Source organism: Zingiber officinale, chromosome 10B (genome assembly GCF_018446385.1).
Source record: "Zingiber officinale cultivar Zhangliang chromosome 10B, Zo_v1.1, whole genome shotgun sequence".
Classification (NCBI taxonomy): Eukaryota; Viridiplantae; Streptophyta; class Magnoliopsida; order Zingiberales; family Zingiberaceae; genus Zingiber; species Zingiber officinale.
In genome coordinates, this window is record NC_056005.1 from 80,512,722 (window position 1) to 80,532,995 (window position 20,274).

Below are 20,274 nucleotides of genomic sequence, written 5' to 3' on the forward strand. Positions count from 1 at the left end.
AAAGGGATTGACCAGACACTTGGTGGAGAGTCTTAGCAGGTCAAGGGAGTGACCGGATGCTAAGCATGATGTACCAACAGGTCAAGGTTGACCGGATGTTGGTTTGGAAGGCTTGGGACTTGGTTTGGGCAAAAACCAAGCTCTGGATCGATCAGTGGATCGATCCAGTGATACATTGGATATCTGGATCGGTCTGGTGACCGATCAGTAACCAAACAGTAGCCTACTGAGTGTTATCTGATCGGTCTGTAGACCGATCAGGAAACAACGATCAGAAGGCAAGAAGTTCGGGAGAAAAAGAAAGGGACATGCATGCTGATCGGTCCCTGGACCGATCAGAGGAAGCTCTGATCGGTCCCCAGGACCGATCAGGGTCTTCCTGGACCGATCAGGACATAGCCTGATCGGTCCAGGCTTAGCCTGATCGGCCCCCAAGACCAATCAGAACACTCCTGGACCGATCAGGAGTGTGCCTGATCAGTCCAGGCCCTAGCCGTTGCGACACAACAGCTAGTTTATGTGTCTTCTTCTTCGCAGGTTATATATCGAGGTCGAGGGCCTCTACAGAACTCTTATTCTTCTTCTCCCTCTTGAGCTTTGCTGAGCTCTCGATTTGCTGAAGCTTCGCGTGAGCTTCGTGCTGGTTTTCTAGCTGCTGGAGCCGTGAAGCTGCTGCTTCATCAACGGACTCCGACGAGAAGGCAAGCAAGTGTGTTTACAATTTCTATTGTTCTTGTTTGTTTCCTCTATTGTTGTACTCCTCTGTTTTGCTGTTGCAAAGACTTTGTGGTGAGGTTTCTCCACCCAGAAGGAGTTCATATTAGCCGGTTATCCGGGGTTTCATCCACCGACGGATTGATAGGCTTCGTCCACCTTACGGACACTCCGAGGAGTAGGAGTTTCATCTCTGAACCTCGTTACATCGCTGCGTCTAAGGTTTGATCTTCTCGTTCTCGTTTCTATTATTGTATTTCCGCTGCGCTAACTAGATTTGTAGAAAGAAACGCGAATTTGGGGTCGGCTATTCACACCCCCCCTCTCTAGCCGCGTCCGTCGATCCTAACAAGTGATATCAGAGCCAGGTTGCTCTTCAACGGATTAACACCCGAGGGAGCACAAGCTAGAGATGGATCAACTCGGAGAAGACATCACCATTCCACCTTTCTATGACCGTGACGACTTCGCGTATTGGAAGGTAAGAATGAGGTATTTTCTTATGACTAACCTTGAAAATTGGAGTTGTGTTCAATTAGGTTTCAAGCCTCCAATGGATAAGGAAGGAAAACCACTCGAGAAGAAGAAGTGGACAAGGGAACAAATCCACCATTCCACAATCAACGATGAGGTAATGGAAGTATTTGAATTCTCATTACCTAATGACATTCTATGTAAGATAGGTGGATACAACAATGCCAAGGAATTGTGGAACAACTTGGCTAAGTTCCATGAGGGGAACTCCACTTCAAGCCATGAAGAGGAGTCAAGTGAGCCAAGGAGTTCACATCATGGAGGGATGGATTTAGAAGTTGAGGGCTACTCACCATCTAAAGAAGAAGAGGAGGAGAGTTCCTCTTCAAGTTCGGAGCAAGGAGAAGAAGCTTCTACCTCCGGAAGGGATGAAAGAGAGAGCTTACATCCCACCTCAACCCTAGGTAACTCAAGCAATTTAAGTTCTAGTAAATTGCATATATTATACTTTGAGTGTAGGGAACTTGGACATTACAAGAGTAAATGTCCAAAGAGGGTTAGGAAGACTCCACCGGCGCCAAAGATCAAGGAAGCCGGAGTCCCGATACGCAAGAGCAAGGAGCACGTGGTGTGCTTCCAATGCAAGCGAAGGGGACATTATTGGAGCCAATGTCCGAGGGGGAGGCAACCTCACAAGGACAAGAGATCGAGCACATGTATAGGGGGAGCTAGGGCAAACCCTAAGGTAATCTCTAAGGCACATTCTTGCAATTCTAGTAGGATGCATGCTAGTAGCCTTATTGCTATTGTCAAGAATGATAAGCATGTTAATTATAGGAATCAATATACATGCTTAGGTGCCAAACATGTGAGCCTAGATAAGGATAACACTAGGAAAGTCAACCCTAGAATTAACCCATCTAAGGCTAAGGAAAACCTAGGTAGGAATCCCAAATCAACTAGACACATGCCTAGGAATGCCTCAAAGAAAAATGACAAATCAAGTCTTGAGGTATTAAAGAAGGAAAATCAAGTCTTGAGGTCAAGACTTGACATGTTAGAAAAGACCCTTAAAAATTTGGAAAAGTCAAATATAGGGTCTAAGGGGCAAAAACCAAAGCCCAAGGACATGAAAGGTTTGGGTCACAAACCTAAGTCCCAAGTGGTCAAGCCCACTTATCACAATGTTCCATTAGATTATGGAACAAAATCTAGGGCAAGGAAGACCATCACCAAGGTCACAAGGGGAGTCACCCCTAGAGTTGATCTTGATGAGTCCCAAATGACCAAGGCTTCAAAGCCTATGAGGGTCATTAGAAGGGTTGCTAGGGAAGTCATCCCTAGTGAATACTTAGTGAACCCAATGAGCTCCAATAGGTATTGGGTTCCTAGGAGCGTGATTTCATCACGCTAGATTAGTTAGGGTGTGCCAACCTTACTTGAATAGGTAGTTAACCTAATCATGGCAAAAGGTGGCACTTTAGGATTTTTCAAGGTATAATCAAGCCTTGAAAATGAAATTAAGAATTATTCCTAAGGTGATTAGAATGTGCCAATCAAATTTGAGGAGTTTTCTAGAGTCAATCTAATTGGCACATAGTGATCTAAAAATCTTTGGTATAAGATGCTAGGTCTATTACACTTAGGAATATAGAACCTATGGAAAAATGATCAAAATTATCAAAAATGACAACTAAGGCTAGAATTAGGTATTTTCTATACCTTTATGTGCTATTTGCCATATATTGTTTGCCATATGTCATGTCATGACATCATATTTATTTTATGATCATTTAAAATGTCATGATAATGCTTAGGTTAGTTAAATGTCATGCTTTATTTAAGTTTCATACTTTATGCCATGACATCATGACATTGGCACATGTTTCCATTTATGATACAATTATATGCCATGTCATCATCTTGTGCATTAATGATCAATGAAATTGATTTAAGGACTAAAACACAATTTGATATGGAGATCAAATTGTTATGCATGAGAACTTAGATTAAGCTAACCTAAACTCATATCTCACATCAAAATTGACTTGGATGTGTTTGATACAGTTTAGATGTGTGTGAGATATTAGGATTGTGAGTTAGGATCAAGGTGCATAGTTCTTGTACCTAGATGAGCCTAATTCTAATTGGGGATCATAGGGAAAGCTTGTGTACAAGTCATGTACATTTAGCCCTAAGATTATGGTCCCAAATTAAAGGGTTTAAAATCATTTTAAAATTGATTTGAAAAACCTTGATGAAGCTTTTCTAGTGATAGTTCTCATCATTGAGCAAAGTGATACAAAGATGAGTTAACTTTGAGCTATTTCAAAGACTTTTGAACTTTGTATCAAGATTGAAAAATGGAAGATATTTTCATAGAAAACTATTTTTCCTTGATAGTATATGTTATGAGGAATGTATCCTCAAAGTTTTATAATTTCTGGAATTTTCTAGAATTTTGTAGGGGTTTCTGAATTTCGGAAGGAAATTCAAAAACTGATATCAGATGTTGTGAACCGATCAGAAGGGAGTCTGATCGGTCCAGGCAGTTGTGGATCCAATGATCCGCTGGAAGACTGATCGGTCTAGTGACCGATCGGGCGACTGTGTTGTCTGAAATTTCTGAAATTTCAGAATAAAGTTGGTGTTTTGGATTTCTAAAGGGTTGAAACTCTCAAGACATTGTTGGTGCAATGGTCAAGGGGAGTTGACCTTTAGGGGAGTTTTCCTATTAGTCAAGGGGAGTTGACTTTTAGGGGAGTTTTTACTCCTAAAAGACTTAAGTGATATGGGATTATCACTAAGTTAATTATTGACTCTAGTGTCAAGGGGGAAATTAAGGGTTTCAATGAAAGGTATGAGACTTTCATTAAGAAGAAACTCTTGACCTTGATTCACTCTTTTTGATGTGTGTCAAAAAGGGGGAGAATGTCTCATTGGAGTTTGAGGAGAATGGAGAATGTCTAGAGAATGTTCAGGGAAGAACATTGGAAAACCTAAGTTAGGTTATCGGGTTAACCTAACTTGATTATGAGTTTTGTCAAACATCAAAAAGGGAGAGATTGTTGGTGCAACCTTAGGTCAAGGTTGACCTGGTTGACCCGACTCGAGTTGACCTGACTCGAGTTGTATTTTGATGTTTGACAAGAACAGAAGAGTTGTATTTTGATGGGAGATTGTTGGTGCAACCCTTGGTCAAAGTTGACCTGGTTGACCCGAGGTGAGTTGACCTGACTCGGAAAAGTCCAAGCAGGGAGCTTGGCACGGGAAAAGTCCAAGCAGGGAACTTGGCATGGGAAAAGTCCAAGCAGGGAGTTTGGCATGGTGAAAAGTCCAAGCAGGGAGCTTGGCACGGGAAAAGTCCAAGTATGGAGACTTGCCACGGAGAAGTCCAAGTATGGAAGCTTGGCACATGGGAAGTCGGAGAGGGCTCGGTAGCTCGTTCTCCGAACTGTGGTAAGAGAGGGTTCGGTAGCTCGTTATCTGGACCGGATGTGGAAAGTCCTGGTGAGTGAAGCCAGGCAGACGGAAAAGTCCTGGTGAGTGAAGCCAGGCAGATTGGAAATCCTGGTGAGTGAAGTCAGGTGAAAACCCTAGTGAGTGAAGCTAGGTGAAAGTGAAAGTCCTGGTGAATGAAGCCAGGCAGTTGGGAAGTCCTGGTGAGTGAAGCCGGGCAAGGAAAAATCCAGATGGATCAAGAATGATCGGACATCTGGTGTTGAGAAGGTCAAGAAGGTCAAGAGAGTGACCGGATACTTGGCACGAAGAGAAAAGTCCAAGTGGGTCAAAGGGATTGATCGGACACTTGGTGGAGAGTCTTAGCAGGTCAAGGGAGTGACCGGATGCTAAGCATGATGTACCAACAGGTCAAGGTTGACCGGATGTTGGTTTGGAAGGCTTGGGACTTGGTTTGGGCAAAAACCAAGCTCTGGATCGATCAGTGGATCGATCCAGTGATACATTGGATATCTGGATCGGTCTGGTGACCGATCAGTAACCAAACAGTAGCCTACTGAGTGTTATCTGATCGGTCTGCAGACCGATCAGGAAACAACGATCAGAAGGCAAGAAGTTCGGGAGAAAAAGGAAGGGACATGCATGCTGATCGGTCCCTGGACCGATCAGAGTCTTCCTGGACCGATCAGGAGATGTTCTGATCGGTCCAGCCCTAGCCGTTGGCTTACAACGGCTAGACACTCCTGGACCGATCAGGAGTGTGCCTGATCGGTCCAGGCCCTAGCCGTTGCGACACAACGGCTAGTTTATGTGTCTTGTTCTTCGCAGGTTATATATCGAGGTCGAGGGCCTCTACAGATACAGTTCTTGCTCTTCCTCCCTACTGCAATTTGAGCTTTGCTGAGCTCTCGGTTTGCTGAAGCTTCGCGTGAGCTTCGTGCTGGTTTTCTAGCTGCTGGAGCCGTGAAGCTGCTGCTTCATCAACGGACTCCGACGAGAAGGCAAGCAAGTGTGTTTACAATTTCTATTGTTCTTGTTTGTTTCCTCTATTGTTGTACTCCTTTGTTTTGCTGTTGCAAAGACTTTGTGGTGAGGTTTCTCCACCCAGAAGGAGTTCATATTAGCCGGTTATCCGGGGTTTCATCCACCGACGGATTGATAGGCTTCGTCCACCTTACGGACACGCCGAGGAGTAGGAGTTTCATCTCCGAACCTCATTACATCGCTGCGTCTAAGGTTTGATCTTCTCGTTCTCGTTTCTATTATTGTATTTCTACTGCGCTAACTAGATTTGTAGAAAGAAACGCGAATTTGGGGTCGGCTATTCACACCCCCTTCTCTAGCCGCGTCCGTCGATCCTAACAAATACTACATAGGCAGAGGGAAGACACTATGGCGCTAATAGTATTTTGGGATAATCGATGGCAAGGAGACCAAGCTATTTTTTCCATATGGAGGTGGACTTAACCCAAGGAAGCCAAATGATTTATGTTATCCCTGAAATTATGCTTACTATGGGAGACTTTTTCATAAATATTCAAGTCTCAATACTTACTAGGGGCTATGAAGCTTGCCACAATGGAGAAGCTAACCTCCTTATCACAAGAGGACTGGTAGATAGGCTTTCTAACAACCCTAATGTTGACTTTGTCTATGAAATACAAGGAGTGGTTGACTACCTTACTTCTCATGGAATAAATGTCTTACCGGGTCGTAGCCTATCCACAAGAAGCCTACAAGGCTTAAATTGGGTCATACAACCCACCCAGGCAATAGTTCCCATGCAACCATCTGAAGTAAATAGCTAGAATCTGATGGATGGAAGAATTTCATTAAGCTTTTATAACTACACAACGGCGCAACCAACAAACCCACCTACATATAATGAGAAGGATGAAGAAATCCAGGGCAATGAAGATGTATCACATATTATAACTGTCCTTGTTGAACAAGCACCTGGTGTATTCGTTTATCAAGATGATCCTAAACCATTATATAACAACAACATGGAGGAAGCAGCTGTTTCTAATAATTGCCCCTTTGTTTTGGCGCACAAGTTAACTCCTAATGTAGTCATCCCTATCCAAAGAACTCCTGGTGCTGCTAGTTTTGATTTATAGCCAGTGAAGCACAAATGATAGAGCCCAGAGGGCGCGGTCTAGTATCTACTGGACTAAGCCTGGAAATTCCTTGGGGATCCTATGAACGAATTGCAGCAAGATCAAGTGCAGCATGGAAGTTTGGCATTGATATTGGCGCCGGAGTAATTGATAGTGATTACAGAGGTGAAATCCTCATCATGATTTTTAATCATTCTGACTTTCCTTTTCAAATTAACCAAGGTGATTGTTTAGCACAAATTATTTTTGAGCAAATCCTTCTGCCAACAATTTATGAAGCAACAAGCCTTTCTCCAACCACACGAAGCAATCAAGGTTTTGGACTACCACCTATAACTAGCAAGGAGCGTAAAAAGCAGCCCATATGGGACACCTTAAGAGAGCCTAGTGGTAAGTTCGACTACTATGTTAATTATGCACTCCCTGACCTCTTACCAGATCTGGAGCTCCCAGCACCATCTTGGGATGATGATACAATCACTACAACTCCACCCATTTTTAGCAAACTGTTACCACGAGACAAACATTTGGTCTCGGTCTGCATTGAGGATGTTATACTCCAATAGGAACGTTCACCAGAAAATCATGCAGGGACTACAAGCTCATGGGCCTCTGTACCCCGGTCCATGGACCTTTCTGGTGAAAGTACTGATATGGAGGACGAATTCTTTGATCATATCCAATACTTGGCAGACTTAACTATACCGTTTGTTGAACCACCAATTTGGGACCCCTCTCATACTATCAATTGGATCAACCCATTCGCAACAGAAGATGGTGGGGATAAAGGAGGAACCCAACTTCTTGAGGCTGGTTTTGAAACAACAGAAATTGAATACCCTATTCTAAGAAGACTAGTGGAAGTAACAACGACCCACGATGAAGAAAATCCATTACAACAAGTATATTCAACAAATATGGTTATCTCACCCTACCGACCTCCAGAGGATACAGCTATGGGACCACCGGGCTATCCCACAAAAAAAGAGCCCAGGATGGCCCACCAAGGTTTCAACCCATATATTAGCAACAACCTCCAAAAGCTAAATTCAAAGGAGGGCTTAATAATGAATTATGGACACTCCCATCAGCACAGCAACAGGGAGGAGCTCTATTCGTTATTCTAGAACAATTGAGTCTTTTTGATGATGCATTCACCCGATGGAAATCAATTACCAAAAATCATATATCTAGCCAGGTATTCACTGACACTAAAGTCAAAATTGAATACATTGAAAATTTGTTCGGGGAAATAGAGAAAATTACATGGATACAATGGAGGATGAGTTATCCAGCCGAATATGATGCTCTCATCCAGACCGAAGGTGGAAGAGAAGGTACGCAAAACATTCTATCACAAATACGAAGGGTTTTTTCTGTAGAAGACCCATCACAAGGATCAATTGTTATACAAGATACTGCATATAAAGATTTAGAGAAACTCTCTTATGATAACACAAAAACATTGTTCAATACATTAATGATTATATGCGGCTAGTAGCCAAAACAAGACGTCTTTATGCAGGACTAGAGCTGTCAGGGAAATTCTGGTTCAAAATGCCAGGAGACTTGGCCAACCAAATCAAGCTGGCCATCGATGAAAAATACCCTGGATTAATAGTCGGAGTATTCCCCAGGGTTATCTTTGTTGGGTTTTTCGGACCGTAAAAATCGCTTTTTGCGTTGCGGAAACCCCGAATCCCATGCCACCGGATCTGTGCGAAGTTATAAAACAAAATTTTCTACATGTACGAGTTTCTCTAACCTAGATCTACACTAGATCTACAAAGAAAAAGAGATTATCCTTGATGCGAATCCCTTCACAAATCCCACTCGTCTAAGGTTCGTCGGATCTCAAGGTTGTCAAGTGTACAACCCTCTATGTGTATCCACACGAACAAATCTATGGAGAGAACCTCTAAAAATGTGCTAGCAACCTTAGAGGATCAGCAATGGTGGAGGAGAGGGAGAGAAGAAAGGTAGAGAGGAAGAAGAAGGAGGTTACCAAAACCAAATGAAACTCACACTTGTGTATTAAGTGGCCGACCACCTTTTTGAGGCTTATAAACCTCCATGGGATTTCAAGAGTCACAACTCTTGATCTCCCTCATGAGGTGGCACACACATGTGCTAGCCTTGATGATGTGGCACATCATCATTAGTCCACTTAATGCCAACTCACAAATGAGGTGGCAATGGTCAAGTCAAACTTGACCTTTCATCTTCCTCTTAAGTCAAGTCAAACTTGACCACTTCTCTCCCATGGTTAATCAAATCTAACCATTGGTTCAAGTCAATTTTAATTTAATGAATCTCTATTCATTGAATTAAATTGGCTCAATGAGTCTAAGTCCAAATTAGACTCATTTAACACATGAACCAAATTGAGTCCAACTCAATTAGTTTACTTTGGATTACTCTTAATCTAATTTGGTTCATCACATGAACCTAATTCTCTTGGTTCATCAAATGAACCTAATCTCCATCTAATTGCCCTTTGTGTGTGACCCTATAAGTTCTTGTAACGTTGGCAATGCTCCTAAACCCATTTAGAAGCATAAGTAATGAGCGGTATCTAGCAATACATCATTACTACCCAAGTTACAAGAATGTTGAGATTCAACATCACCTTGTGACTACTAATTGTGACTCTTCACAATATGTGACAATTGTTAGGACCTTCAGATGGAGGGGGGTGTGAATAGCCTCCACTAGAAAGTCAATCAATTTCCTCACAAAACTTTGTTAGCACAGCGGAAATAAACAAAATAAAAACTGATGCAAGGAAAGAAAACCAACCCACAGCTTACACAAGTATATACGAGGTTCGGGGATAACTTGCCCCTACTCCTCGGCGTGTCCGTAAGGTGGACGATCCCTTGATCTTTCGGTAGATCACACCCCGGACAAATTCCGGCTAAGTATTTCTCCTTCTCGGTGGAGTAACCTCTCCACAAAAATCACAGAATAGATTTGTAAAATAAAGCACAATGACTTACAGAGTTCAGTGGCTAAAGGATTGAGCAAATGAACTTACAGCCACGAAGTGAAAAATGCAAAGACAGAAGGAAGCTTCAGCCAAGAGCTCAACAACACAGCCTCTTGCTTGATCGACAGAGAGTTTTTCAGAACCTTAGCAAACCTCTCTTCTTCCTTCTTCTTATTCTGCTTTCTCACTGTCCCGAATCACTGTCACCTGTGTCGAATCACTGCAATCAACTCAGGCGTCGCCAATCACTCTTCCTTCTCATCTGGTTCTCTGAACTCACACCAATATCATCCATGGTCTTCACTGGTGTCTCTGAGCTCGAACCAATGAGCAAGAGTCCAACTGATCGCGGCCAGTGAACGTTGAAGCTCGAATTGCATCACTTGCAGTGAAATACAGCATAAAGGCCACTTGTTCTTATTCTTCTGATGGAGCTTCATTTGAAATTAACCAATGGCACAATACCTGCAACCTGTAACTTAAAAATCTCACAACAGATGATTTGATCAAGTGAATCAGAAGTGAATCAGAAATATTAGAGAAGTAGCAGAAACAAACGACATGTTGTGGATCGGTCAAAAGACCAATCCATAGCTCTCTGGACAGATCAGGACTCATCCTGATCGGTCTAGGAAGAGTCTGATCGGTCTGTGGACCGATCAGCCTATGGGTGGATCGGTCCACAGACCGATCCCCCCTCTCGCTTTGAGTCCCAGCGTCTTTCTGATCGCTTCTTTCTGATCGGTCTGTAGACCGATCAGATAACCCACAGAATGCTTCTGTGTGGTTACTGATCAGTCTACAGAGACTTTCTGTGTGGTCACTGATCGGTCACGAGACCGATCAGGTGACTAATGTATCACTGGATCGGTCTGCCGACCGATCCAGACAACAAGAGTATCACTGGATCGGTCAACAGACCGATCCAATGTCCTTGTGTTAGTTTTAGAGCCTCCTAGCCCTAAAATCTAACGTCTTCCTGGTCCAGAGAACGAGCTACCAAGCCCTCTCTGACCTAGTTCGGAGAACGAGCTGCCGAGCCCTCTCCGACTTCGTCTGGTCCAGAGAACGAGCTACCGAGCCCTCTCTGACCTAGTCCGAGCCCTCTCCGCCTTCGTCTGGTCCAGAGAACGAGCTACCGAGCCCTCTCTGACCTAGTCCGGAGAACGAGCTGCCGAGCCCTCTCCGACTTCGTCCGGTCCAGAGAACGAGCTACCGAGCCCTCTCTGACCTAGTCCGGAGAACGAGCTGTCGAGCCCTCTTCGACTTCGTCCAGTCCAGAGAACGAGCTACCAAACCCTCTCTGACCTAGTCCGAAGAACGAGCTGCTGAGCCCTCTCCGACTTCGTCCGGTCCAGAGAACGAGCTACCGAGCCCTCTCTGACCTAGTCCGGAGAACGAGCTGCCGAGCCCTCTCCGACTTCGCGTGGCAAGTATCCGTACTTGGACTTTTCCTCTCCTCATGATCAACCTTGATCATTAATTAGTCTGAGTTTAATTAATATCTGATACAAACTTAAATCAGTGTCAACATCAAAATAACAGCCAGGTCAGACTGTATCAACAATCTCCCCCTTTTTGTTGTTTGACAACACGATTTAAGTTTAGATCAGAAATGTTCATATTTCCATATTTCCCTAACTTTAGGGGAATCAAGATCCTCCCCCTAAGACATATACAACACCATGTAAGGATAGAGGAATCAAGGTCCTCCCCCTAAAGCCAAACTTCCATTTATCTCTAAACTTAGTTATCTTCTCCCCCTTTGTCAAACACCGAAAAGGTGCGAATTAGGTAAGAGAATGTTAAGGACTCCCCCTTAACACATACTGTCTTTTTCTTAATTCACCTAGAATACCTCTACGTGTATTATAAGATAGTGATAAAGAAATAAGAGACATACAAGTCATGGCATATGAACAGCATATTAAAAACCAATAAGAAGTGAAACATAAGGAAAACAAGAGGATGAACAGCATACATAGATGAAATGAACAAGTACCCAGGTCAGACGTAAATATCCAACAAACAACATCCAAAACATAGACAGTCATAATGACATCAAAAGACAATGTGTATCAGTCAGCCTCCTCATCATGAGGAGCATCAGCATCATCAATGGGAGGAAAGGGTCCCTGAGGTGGCATGCCGCTGCTCGAGGATGGATAGCCAGGGAAATCCTGCGGAGGTGGGTATCTGGCCATCCAATCCATAATCGCCTGATGTGTCGCCAGCTGCTGACTGCGTAAATCATCGTAGCGCTGGTCAATCCGGACGCGCAGCCCGTGAAGCTCAGCAACCAGCTCGACGATCTGCCAGCGCAGATCAGGATCGGCCTCTCCATCATCAGCAGCAGGAGGAGCAGCAACAGGAGTAGCTGCAACCTGTCGTGGAGGTCCCCGTGGTAACTCACCTAGAGCTCTCCCATCCTTCCACCGAACATCCCCATTTTGTCCTATGATGCCAGACTTGGAAAATGTCCGTTTCCCAAGTCTGCAATCTTGCCTGACCATCTTGACTATTCTACCCTTGGAGACATCAATCTGAAGGGTCTCGAGCCAATCTGTAATTATATGCCCATAAGGCATATAAACAGTGAAGCTATTTGGCTCGCTATAGGAGATGATCGAAGAGTAGATGCTGGACATAATGTCAAAGTCGAGACGCCGACGCAATCCATAAAGCATCAGGTAATGATACGGTCAGATCTCAGACAATGGTTTAGATGTGATAGGCAGAAGGCAGTTCGTGACAATTTTAAAAAGAATGTAATCTTGAGGAGATAATCTCAAGGCTGCAAAAGTAGGAAAATCAACATCTAATTCATCTAGCCCACCCGGTCTAGGATGTCTGAAGAAATACTCATAAATAGAGTCAGGTGATACATCAAAGGGCTCAGGTAAGGGGTCGGGTAAGTCTGGATATATAGAAAAGACATTTCCGGAACACCTCCGGCAACCTAGATAGTCAAAGAAGGCTGAGAAACTGAAATCAAGAGTCCGCTTAGCAACTCTTGTTTTATAACTTACATCATTAGTTTGATGAAGATTGTTATAAAACTCAGATACTAAGTCATAATTGATATCTCGTTCTAAATAGATAAGTGTATCAAGTTTGTAGTAGGCAATGATTTCTGACACAGTTGGACAAAATTCGTCCATGAATTTTCGATCCACAGACCTACAAGGAGTAATTTAAAGGTTCTTTGTCTAAAGGCTTCCTCAAAATTGTGGTTCGGGAATCTCCCGGAGACAGATGGTTGAGGTCGGGAAGGAGCCTTAGACTTCGACTTCTCAGGTGACTTAGAGGTCCCCTCACCCACTGGTTTCTTTCTAAAGGTTAACAAAGTGATATAATGGGGCAAGTAAGTGAGCACCGGAGCCACCCGAAACAAAAACCACAGATATGGTGAGAAATGAGACCGAAATGCCAAGTTCTAGAGAAGTATGGAGTTATCTTGGTGCTATTGAAGTTTTGGCTAGAGCTTTGGCTAGGGTTCCGGCGTGCAAAGAGAAGAGAAGAGGTGAGGTGTAGGGAAGAGTCGGCTAGGGCTTCCGCGTGAAGAGGGAAAAGAAAGGATCAGGAAGTTTTAAGGGAGATGATGGGTGTATAGATGATGAAATGATCGGACGGCTGTCCGATCAAGAGGTATCAGGAGCCTCCTGATTGGTCCATGGACCGATCTAGGAACACCCTGATCGGTCCGTAGACCGATCAGGAGACAATCAGTAGTCGCTAATCGGTCCCTGGACCGATCCGGGAACCTTCTGATCGGTCTGTAGACCGATCAGAAGGTGATCAGTAGACCTCTGTGTACTAGATTGACCTGATCGGTCCCCGGACCGATCAGGGAACTACCTGATCAGTCTGTAGACCGATCAGATTACACATAGAAGGGTGGAGAGCTCGGTCCGTAGACCATCAGTGTCTGATACTTAAATTTTTCCAGTAATTTCAGTAACTGAAATTCGTAGAGACGTTCGATAATTCGTAGAAGTGTCTCCAGGAAACCTTCCAAGTTCAGTACCTAGAACCTGGAGGATCTACAAACATAACTATTTCCTAAAAATTATGGTCTAAAATTGTTTATAGCCCGAAAATTTCAGACATTTAGGAAACAAGCAACTTAAGGCCTGAAAACTGAGATTTTCGACCTTGTTATGTTCAGTTTCAAGTTTATCAAAATATAACCAACTTGCTATCATTCTTTCAAGGACTTGTCCTAGTTTCAATCAAAATCATGAAAAGTCTCGTTCAAATGTATCAAACAGTCCATCGACCAAAGTTACATTATTTCTAGATAAAGGTCCAACCAAGTTTCCTTGGTTGGAATATATGAGTAAGATCTAGGAACCAAATACACATGAATTATGTAATGGTCTTCCCCATACTCAATTTATGTCTCTTCAACCTAATTATTCAAGGGATGCATGATACATTTTGAATAATTCGGCTGATCCTAGCATCTCACCCCATTTCTAGCAAACAAAAATCATTTGTTAATCCTATAGTTTGTGTGAAATGTCCCCAAGTTGCCCAAATTGATTTCCCAATTTCTCTTGGTGTTTTAATTGTCCTTATTGATCATAATGGGGTCCTAATTTCCTATTGAGCCAAACACATTCCCAATTCTCTCCTCAAATGACTAAATTCATTTTCCGGAAGAGGTTTGGTGAAGATATCGGCTAGGTTTGACTTTGACTCAACATATGTGAGTGCAATGTCTCCCCTAGCTACGTGATCTCTAATGAAGTGATGGCGCACTTCAATATGTTTGGTCCTTGAATGATGGACTGGATTTTTTGTTAGGTTTATTGTGCTGATGCTGTCACACAACACTTGCACTCCCTTATACGAAAGTCCATAATCTTCTAGAGTGTGGATCATCCACAACAATTGTGAGACACTCTCTCCCATGGCAATGTATTCAGCCTCGGTCGTGGAGAGAGCAACACAATGTTGCTTCCGACTTGACCAACTAACCAATGATGAACCTAAAAATTGGCAACCCCCACTAGTGCTTTTCCGATCCAATTTGCACCCAGCGTAATCGGAGTCGGTATAACCTATCAAGTCAAAAGACTCCGTACGAGGGTACCATAGACCTACTCTAATTGTGCCCTTAAAGTATCTCAGAATTCTCTTAACTGCAATTAAATGAGATTCCTTGGCACAGACTTGATATCTAGCGCACATGCCCATAGCAAAAAGTATGTCTGGTCGACTAGCTGTGAGATATAGAAGACTACCGATCATGCTTCTATATTGCATTAGATCAACTGGTTTTCCATTCTCATCATTGTCAAGGCGAGTGTTTGTTGCCATTGGAGTGGATACTTCCTTAGAGTTACTCATTTTGAATTTCTTGAGCATCTCTTGAGTGTATTTTGTTTGATGGACATAAATGTCATCTCGAGTTTGTTTGATTTCAAGTCCAAGGAAGAATGTCAATTCTCCCACCAGACTCATCTCAAACTCACTTTCCATGTGAGTGATAAATTCATTCAAATAGCCCTTGTTGTTTGAGCCACAAATTATGTCATCGACATACACCTGGGCTACAAATATGTTTTCACTATCTCTACGCAGAAATAGTGTTGGGTCTATTTGACCTCTCACAAAACCCTTTTCTAATAAGTAAGTTGACAACCTTTCGTACCATGCTCGAGGTGCTTGTTTAAGCCCATAAAGAGCTTTCTTGAGCTTGTACACGTGGTTTGGAACTTCGGTATTCACAAACCCCGGTAGTTGTTCAACATAGACCTCTTCTTTAATGAAACCATTTAAGAAGGCCGATTTAACGTCCATTTGATAAAGCTTGAAGCCTCTATGTGCAGCAAAAGCTAGCATTAAACGAATGGACTCTAATCGAGCCACGGGAGCATAAGTCTCATCATAATCGAGGCCTTCGACTTGACTATAGACCTTGGCTACAAGTCTTGCCTTGTTTCTTACTACTTCTCCCTTTTGGTTTAACTTATTTTTGAAGACCCATTTGGTTCCAATAATGGGGGTCTTATTAGGTCTAGGAACTAAGTCCCACACTTGGCTCCTTTCAAATTGACCTAACTCATCTTGCATAGCTATGATCCAATCAGGATCGTCCAATGCCTCATCAACTAATTTTGGTTCAATTTCTGAGATCAAAGCGACCTCATTAGACTCATTTCTGAAGAATGATCTAGTCCTAACCCCTTGTTGAATGTCTCCCACAATCTGGTCTTGGGGATAACTAGAGGCTATCCTAGATTGCCTTGGTGTTGACGGTGCCTCATGAGTGATCTCACTAGACACAAGCAAGGGCTCAGTATCAGGTAAAGGATCAGACTGAGCCCTCTCTTGCCTTTGCTCATCGTCATCGGAGTCAGCCTCGACTCTTTCTATGTTTTGATCATTTAAGCTTAGATTTCTAAGTTCAAATTGAATTTCTCCTACATCCTTTGATTGATCATTCGATTTAGGGATTTCTTCAAATGCTACATCCGAGGACTCTTCAATCAATTTAGTCCTACTGTTGTAGACTCGATAGGCTTTGCTGGTGAGAGAGTACCTGACTAGTATCCCTTCGTCAGCCTTAGCCGTGAACTTTCCAAGATGATCCTTGGTGTTCAAGATAAACACCTTACAACCAAACACTCTAAGATGTTTAATTGTAGGGGGTTTCCCAAACCAAAGTTCATGGGGAGTCTTTCCTAAAAACCTATGTATCAAGACTCGGTTTTGCACATAGCAAGCGGTATTTACCGCTTCAGCCCATAAGTAGCTCGGTAATGAGTACTCATTGAGCATGCTTCGTGCAACCTCTTGCAAGACTCGGTTCTTTCTCTCCACAACTCCATTTTGTTGTGGGGTCCTTGGAGTAGAGAACTCATGCCTATATCCTTTTTCTTGACAAAATTCTAAAAATCTATGGTTTTGAAATTCTCCACCATGATCACTTCTAATTGTTTTAATCATTGTCGATTTTTCATTTTCAGTTCTTCTACAAAAAGAAACAAAAACATCTATGGTTTGATCCTTATTTTTCAAAAAGAAGGTCCATGTATATCTAGTAAAATCATCAATGATCACTAAACAGTATCTACTCCCATTCAATGAAATAACATTACTGCAATCAAACAAATCCATATGCAATAAATCTAAAGCAGTAGATGTACTTACAGCGCTTTTACCTTTATGAGCCGCTTTTGTTTGCTTACCCTTCTGACATGCATCACATAATTTTGTCTTTTGATACTTGATGCTTGGTAAGTCTCGCACTAATCCTTTGTTGGCCAGCTTTCGAATATTCTTCATGTTTACATGGGCCAACCTTCTATGCCACAGCCATGATTCTTCTTCTTTTGACATGAAACACTTAGCAGAGGCATTAGTAGCACTTTTAAAGGATACTTGGTAAATGTTATCTACCCTTGTGCCTACTAGTACCGTGTCAAGTGTGTCAATGTGTTTGACCAGACATTGACTTGAATGAAACTCAATTGTGTAACCCGTATCACACAATTGGCTAACACTTAGGAGATTAAAGGTCATCCCCTTGACTAGAAGGACATTTTTGATTTAGAGACATTCGGATATTTGAATATCTCCAACTCCTATAACCTTAAGACTACCATTATTACCAAAGGACACATTACCTCTATTTTTGTTTTGAAGGGTAGTAAAGAGTGACTTGTCCCGGTCATTTGGAGCATCCACTATCAACAAACCAAGTTGATAGATGCTCCCCCTTGACAAATGCCTACAAGACACGAAAGATAGATGTTTTAGGTACCCAAATCTTGGGACCTAATGCATCTACAATGAAAGACCTAGGAACTCATGCTTTGGTCACACCCTTCCTAGTCTCATGAACCCTAGAAGCATGTGATTTATGAAATTGGGTTCTAGACACTAAGGAAATGAAACTAGACTCCTTAGGTTGATATCCTAATCCAGCCTTGTTGTAGACCGTCCTTTGGGCATTTAGAATCATATCTAAGGTCTTAGAGCTAGTTGGGAATTTCTCAAGCATTTTCTTGAGTTTCTCAACTTCACTCTTTAAGGCTTTGTTTTCATCCTCAAGAAGCTCTTGATGAAGGTCATCAACCTCATCTTCCCTAAGAGTCTTCAAGTGTTCTGCTTCTTCTTTTAATAATTTGATTTCAGTTTTTGATTTCTTAAGCAAAGTTGATAAATGTGCAATAGTTTTATAGCATTTTTCTAAATGTGGAGAAGTTACCTCTTCATCATCCGAAGATGATGAAGCCGTGGTTGAAGTATCACTTCCGGAGTTCGATTTCTCCCTTGCCATGAGCGCTAATTGACGAGTGCTTTTCTCCTTCTCTTCCTCTGATGAGCTTGAGGAGGATTCATCCCAAGAAGCTTTGAGAGCTTTCTTCTTCTTGGCCCTTTCTTCCTTCTTCTTGAGTTTTGGACACTCGCTCCGATAGTGTCCTTTCTTGCTACACTCATAACACGTAACGTTAGTCTTATCAATATTTTGATCAATAGACTTACCTTTCCCTTTGTATCTCCGGCTCCTTCTCATGATTCTTCTCACGAAGTTGGCCATCTCGCTTGATGATGATTCACCTTCATCATCGGACTCGGAGGAGGATGAGGATGTAGGAATTTCTTTCTCCTTCTTCTTTTCTTTCTTCCTTTTTTCCATCCTTGCTCTTTTCTCCTGCAACTAAAGCAATACCTTTCTCCTTTTGACCCTTGTTAGCAAGTTCATGAAGTTCCATTTCACAAAAGAATTCATCTAACTTAACAATTGAAAGATCCTTGGAGACCTTGTAGGCATCTACCATAGATGACCACAAGGCATTCCTCGGAAAAGCTTTGAGAGCGTACCTTACAAGATCGCGATTCTCTACGCGTTCATCTATGGAATGAAGACCATTGATGATCTCTTTGAACCTTCCGTGTAGTTCACTTACCGTTTCGTTCTCCTTCATGGTGAGATTTTGTAGTTGGTTTAGGAACAAGTCTCTCTTGGCGATCCGAGAGTCTCGAGTTCCTTCTTGGAGCTCAATGAGTTTGTTCCACAAATCCTTTGCACTCACAAATAGACCTACCTTGACAAGCTGATCTTTGGCTATTCCACATTGTAGGGTGACCACCGCCTTGGCATCGGCTTGTCCTTTGCGAGTTTGCTAGGCGGACCACCTTGACGACTCTATTTGTAAAATACCGGAAATAGGCGGACATGAATAAGGGAATTTTTCAGAATTTTTGGATATTTTTCGGGAATTTTTCGGAGCTCGTACGGATAAGTTCACGGGGATAAAAACTGGGCCCGAAAAAGCTTGTTTAAGCTACCTGAATTAAGCGAGGAAAAGTTTATATTTATATATCTTTTTCCTTTTATTTTTCTTTATTTCCTTTGCAATTGTCGCCGAACCCGAGCCGTTCCCGCACCTCTTCTTCCTTCTTCTCCCCGACGCCGCCGCGCACCTTCACCTTTGGTGCCCTAACCGTCGGCTGGCGGTTGCTTCTTCCCGAACGCCGGCAGTCGATCCCTTGCCGAAGCCCTAGCCACCGGCGACGCAATCGGCCACTTTCTCTTCTCCTTTTCTTCTTCCCGAGCCGCACCCCTCGGTGCCCTAGCTACCCGGCGCCGCCCGACTGCCTTTTTCTCTTAGCCTCTCCTCCTTCGCACACCGTTGAGCGTCGCCCGACATCTATTGGCGCCGCCCTTTCCCCTCTTTGGACCTGCACACCGACGCTGAACCACCGGTCACAGGACCACCAGAGGCGATCGCTCTTCCTCTAGCCGGCACTTGAGTCATCGCCGGTGCCCTAGCACCCTGGTTACTACCGTCCCTCAGTCCGAGCAGAGCCGACCCTTTCCTTCTGCCATAGCCGAGCCTCACCCCTTGCATGAGTTGCTGCCTCGGGTTCTACCGAGCCTTTGGTTTATGGTAAGTTGTTGGTTTAAAGACTGTGAATTTAATGTTAGGGTTTGATTCACAGAGGTGAATGTATTGACTATGAATTTTGGGTGTTTGATGTATAGGTCAGTGGTTAAATCTAGTACCAGCCACAGTTTTGGCAACGGGTGCATCCTCGACAAATTAACGACAAAGTATACGGATTTGGGTGAGTTTTGGAATTTGGTAAATTGTAGGCTTGTGATACGTTTTGTGGTGAATTAGGATTTACATGGTTAAATGTTGTTCACCTTGATCGTTAGGGTTAATCTAAACGAAGGAAATATTTAGGGTTTTGCTCTGAATTGTTGTTAAGGATTTTATTTAGCTATTCGTTTGGAGTGTAGCTAAATAAAAAGATTTATTCGTTTGACACAGGACTTTGATTCGAGACGAGTATTTCGATTTGTCGGACTGGACCATTTCGATTTGGAGGCGGGTACTTTTGACTTATGTCATTTGATATGCTTAGTAATTAAATTAACATGTTGCATTAATTGTGTTTCTTATCTGTTTCGGTTAATCACTACCCAAATCTTACATGCTTGATTGATTGATTGGTTTTGCATCTCGGGTATATTTTACCTGTTTATACATGCTT

General features: G+C 42.9%; 1 long non-coding RNA gene across 1 annotated transcript; it reads left to right on the top strand.

Annotated features, from left to right (window-relative positions):
• Nucleotides 1-19,534: 19,534 nt before the first annotated feature.
• Nucleotides 19,535-20,071, top strand: LOC122028747. Its single transcript, XR_006124944.1, has 3 exons — nucleotides 19,535-19,664; nucleotides 19,760-19,842; nucleotides 20,052-20,071. It is a non-coding gene; the product is annotated as an uncharacterized LOC122028747 (long non-coding RNA).
• The last annotated feature ends 203 nt before the right edge of the window (nucleotides 20,072-20,274 follow it).